Source organism: Schistocerca gregaria, unplaced genomic scaffold (assembly GCF_023897955.1).
Source record: "Schistocerca gregaria isolate iqSchGreg1 unplaced genomic scaffold, iqSchGreg1.2 ptg001318l, whole genome shotgun sequence".
Lineage (NCBI taxonomy): Eukaryota > Metazoa > Arthropoda > Insecta > Orthoptera > Acrididae > Schistocerca > Schistocerca gregaria.
The window spans coordinates 2,501-7,500 of record NW_026062629.1 but is presented as its reverse complement, the minus strand read 5'-3'; the positions used below and the strand labels follow the sequence as shown (position 1 = coordinate 7,500).

The 5,000-nt window shown below is 54.2% G+C and overlaps 1 non-coding gene across 1 annotated transcript in view; it reads left to right on the top strand.

Moving 5' to 3' along the window:
• The first annotated feature begins 3,534 nt into the window (after positions 1-3,534).
• LOC126330645 (small subunit ribosomal RNA) overlaps positions 3,535-5,000 on the top strand; it is a 1,893-nt gene continuing 427 nt past the window's right edge. The window contains exon 1 of the ribosomal RNA XR_007563073.1: positions 3,535-5,000. This exon is cut by the window's right edge and continues 427 nt beyond it. This is a non-coding gene — a ribosomal RNA (small subunit ribosomal RNA).

The window sequence follows — 5,000 nt, the reverse complement described above, 5'->3', positions numbered from 1 at the left end:
ATCCAAAGAACGACAAGAGGAACGTCACGTCCACTAATAAGACAGAATGTCTCACACCACCCGCAAACAACGCAGCTCAAATCAGCCAGCAACACCCACAGTGGTCCACCCAGTATCAACACAGGACGCAACGCCACGCCACAACACAAAAGGTACAAGTAATAAAATACCCTTTGGCCACACTCCTTATAAAGGCATCGAACCAACCCACCACCTGACACCAGCCAAACGTACATCCTGATTTGACACATCTCTGGCAACCTAACCCACGTTGGCCCTTAACCTAACCCACGTTGGCCCTTAACCTAACCCACGTTGGCCCTTAACCTAACCCACGTTGGCCCTTAACCTAACCCACGTTGGCCCTTAACCTAACCCACGTTGGCCCTTAACCTAACCCACGTTGGCCCTTAACCTAACCCACGTTGGCCCTTAACCTAACCCACGTTGGCCCTTAACCTAACCCACGTTGGCCCTTAACCTAACCCACGTTGGCCCTTAACCTAACCCACGTTGGCCCTTAACCTAACCCACGTTGGCCCTTAACCTAACCCACGTTGGCCCTTAACCTAACCCACGTTGGCCCTTAACCTAACCCACGTTGGCCCTTAACCTAACCCACGTTGGCCCTTAACCTAACCCACGTTGGCCCTTAACCTAACCCACGTTGGCCCTTAACCTAACCCACGTTGGCCCTTAACCTAACCCACGTTGGCCCTTAACCTAACCCACGTTGGCCCCTTAACCTAACCCACGTTGGCACCTTAACCTAAGTTACGCTGCACCTTAACCTAAGTTACGCTGCACCTTAACCCAAGTTACGCTGCACCTTAACCCAAGTTACGCTGCACCTTAACCCAAGTTACGCTGCACCTTAACCCAAGTTACGCTGCACCTTAACCCAAGTTACGCTGCACCTTAACCCAAGTTACGCTGCACCTTAACCCAAGTTACGCTGCACCTTAACCCAAGTTACGCTGCACCTTAACCCAAGTTACGCTGCACCTTAACCCAAGTTACGCTGCACCTTAACCCAAGTTACGCTGCACCTTAACCCAAGTTACGCTGCACCTTAACCCAAGTTACGCTGCACCTTAACCCAAGTTACGCTGCACCTTAACCCAAGTTACGCTGCACCTTAACCCAAGTTACGCTGCACCTTAACCCAAGTTACGCTGCACCTTAACCCAAGTTACGCTGCACCTTAACCCAAGTTACGCTGCACCTTAACCCAAGTTACGCTGCACCTTAACCCAAGTTACGCTGCACCTTAACCCAAGTTACGCTGCACCTTAACCCAAGTTACGCTGCACCTTAACCCAAGTTACGCTGCACCTTAACCCAAGTTACGCTGCACCTTAACCCAAGTTACGCTGCACCTTAACCCAAGTTACGCTGCACCTTAACCCAAGTTACGCTGCACCTTAACCCAAGTTACGCTGCACCTTAACCCAAGTTACGCTGCACCTTAACCCAAGTTACGCTGCACCTTAACCCAAGTTACGCTGCACCTTAACCCAAGTTACGCTGCACCTTAACCCAAGTTACGCTGCACCTTAACCCAAGTTACGCTGCACCTTAACCTAACTTACGCTGCACCTTAACCTAACTTACGCTGCACCTTAACCTAACTTACGCTGCACCTTAACCTAACTTACGCTGCACCTTAACCTAACTTACACTGCACCTTAACTGTCACATGTAACGTCACAGGAATGTAGCTTTGCCTAACAGCAACCCTCTGAACATAGTTCACTGCTTGGATCCTCTGGTGTCATGTGTATTTCTTGATGCCATGGTGCGTACCCTCACATAAAGGTCTTTCGAGTGTTGCGTACTTTCTACACAGTCCCGCTAACCACTGGAAGGGTGTACCGCTACAGAACGAATATCGCCCTCCCCTCCTGCCCTTCCAAGCTGGTCGGTCAGGCGTTTGTTTGTGAAATGAGCCTTGCAGCTGTTCAGTTGCATTCGGTTGTCGATGCAGTCAGTGTACGTTGTGGTACGGCCTGTGTGGACTGTCCGCTGATGTACGCGTAACCCACACTGATCATCCGTCGTTACGTACTGAGTGACATAATGTGGCACATGCTTGACCGTACACCGGCTGCGCCCTACAATGGCGAATCATAAGGGCCATATGTTGTGCACGATGCTACTTGTCTCGTCTCCCCATTACAGCGAGATTGCACTGTTGTACGCCGTACAGACATGTGGTAGGTAGGTACGGACGAAAGTATTGCATGTTGGCCCCCCCCCCCCCCCCCTCCTCCCTCTGCCGGGAATCAGCGTGAGCCGTCTGTTGATGTAGCGACGAGGGTTTTCCTATTTAATCGTATTGCCCCACACAACATGATAGCACGGTGGACCGCGTTCCACATCTGCGACATGCTACAGAGGCCGGTTGACAGTCGACCGCGCAAGGGACATTGCACACGTGCGCGGACCATCTTCCACGTGTTCTCTCGTGTACATGCCGCAGTGTGTATGTGGGCTGATGTAGCGTGTCGTGACACATAACATGCAGGCATGCCAGAATCGTAGATTTCGCAAATGTAGATTGACGTATACGTTTGCTGCCAAAGATCCGCAAATGAACTGGAAATCAGTTGTTGAGCGGTTGTTCGCGCTGCAGGTGCATCGGTGATAGCGACGATCGGTACATCTATGAACCGGTTGTTTCGGCGGTACCCGCCATGCCCCCGAACCTGAGTTGGCCATGTGGGTATGAAGCGATACGAGGCTGTGGCTTGGCGGGACAGTCCCCGGCCGGTGAGGGGGGGCCGCCCGGCGTGCTGGCCGCGCGCTGCGTGAGCGCACGCACTACAGCCGGCTGGTGGGGGGCGCCCAGTGGCAGGAGCGCCGGCCGACGGGCCCGGCTGGCGTCCCAGCTATGCGCCGGCGCACCCTGCGCGCGGCGCCAGGCGGCCAAAGTGGGTTCTGCCGAGCCCGGTGCGAAGCGCGGTGGACATCTGCAGTGTGCTGGTCCGATTGCGGACTGTGTGCGTTGAGGATGCGCCGCCGCCCGGCACTCGGCGTCGCGACGCCGTCTGCTGCTCGGTCGCCCCCAGCGGTTCTCGCAGGTGGTTTGTATCGCAGCTCTGCGGACGTGTTGGCGCGTGCGCTGTGCTGGGAGAGTTCGCTTCTGCACCCAAGTGGGGCTTTGCCCTTCTGTGGCGCTGGCGTTGGAGCTGCCGGTCACCGTAGGTGGCGCGTGTTGTTTCCCGCCGGCAATGCCACGACAGCACGCTCCCGGGCCTCTGTCGGCAGCGGCAAGCTCAGTTGGGAGCACGGGTGTTCGCACTGAAAGCGTCTACTCGCCCATCTCCGGGCGATTGCGCCTCTCTCGAACCCGACCAAGTACTTAGGACGGCGCTGCGCGCCGCCGGGACCTGAGAGGGTTTCGAGGTGTATCGTGCAGGGGAGCTCAGCCTCCTCCTGTTTGCAGAATAATTGAGCGGACGCTTGCGTGTTCGCGCGGGCCCTCGGGACACACTCCCGGGCGGCCGGCTGCTCAGCTCTCGTTGACGCAGCTCCCTGGTTGATCCTGCCAGTAGTCATATGCTTGTCTCAAAGATTAAGCCATGCATGTCTCAGTACAAGCCGCATTAAGGTGAAACCGCGAATGGCTCATTAAATCAGTTATGGTTCCTTAGATCGTACCCACGTTACTTGGATAACTGTGGTAATTCTAGAGCTAATACATGCAAACAGAGTCCCGACCAGAGATGGAAGGGACGCTTTTATTAGATCAAAACCAATCGGATTGGCTCGTCTGGTCCGTTTGCCTTGGTGACTCTGAATAACTTTGGGCTGATCGCACGGTCCTCGTACCGGCGACGCATCTTTCAAATGTCTGCCTTATCAACTGTCGATGGTAGGTTCTGCGCCTACCATGGTTGTAACGGGTAACGGGGAATCAGGGTTCGATTCCGGAGAGGGAGCCTGAGAAACGGCTACCACATCCAAGGAAGGCAGCAGGCGCGCAAATTACCCACTCCCGGCACGGGGAGGTAGTGACGAAAAATAACGATACGGGACTCATCCGAGGCCCCGTAATCGGAATGAGTACACTTTAAATCCTTTAACGAGTATCTATTGGAGGGCAAGTCTGGTGCCAGCAGCCGCGGTAATTCCAGCTCCAATAGCGTATATTAAAGTTGTTGCGGTTAAAAAGCTCGTAGTTGGATTTGTGTCCCACGCTGTTGGTTCACCGCCCGTCGGTGTTTAACTGGCATGTATCGTGGGACGTCCTGCCGGTGGGGCGAGCCGAAGGCGTGCTTGCGCGTCCCGAGGCGGACCCCGTTGAAATCCTACCAGGGTGCTCTTAGTTGAGTGTCTCGGTGGGCCGGCACGTTTACTTTGAACAAATTAGAGTGCTTAAAGCAGGCAAGCCCGCCTGAATACTGTGTGCATGGAATAATGGAATAGGACCTCGGTTCTATTTTGTTGGTTTTCGGAACCCGAGGTAATGATTAATAGGGACAGGCGGGGGCATTCGTATTGCGACGTTAGAGGTGAAATTCTTGGATCGTCGCAAGACGAACAGAAGCGAAAGCATTTGCCAAGTATGTTTTCATTAATCAAGAACGAAAGTTAGAGGTTCGAAGGCGATCAGATACCGCCCTAGTTCTAACCATAAACGATGCCAGCCAGCGATCCGCCGCAGTTCCTCCGATGACTCGGCGGGCAGCCTCCGGGAAACCAAAGCTTTTGGGTTCCGGGGGAAGTATGGTTGCAAAGCTGAAACTTAAAGGAATTGACGGAAGGGCACCACCAGGAGTGGAGCCTGCGGCTTAATTTGACTCAACACGGGAAACCTCACCAGGCCCGGACACCGGAAGGATTGACAGATTGATAGCTCTTTCTTGATTCGGTGGGTGGTGGTGCATGGCCGTTCTTAGTTGGTGGAGCGATTTGTCTGGTTAATTCCGATAACGAACGAGACTCTAGCCTGCTAACTAGTCGCGTGACATCCTTCGTGCTGTCAGCGATTACTT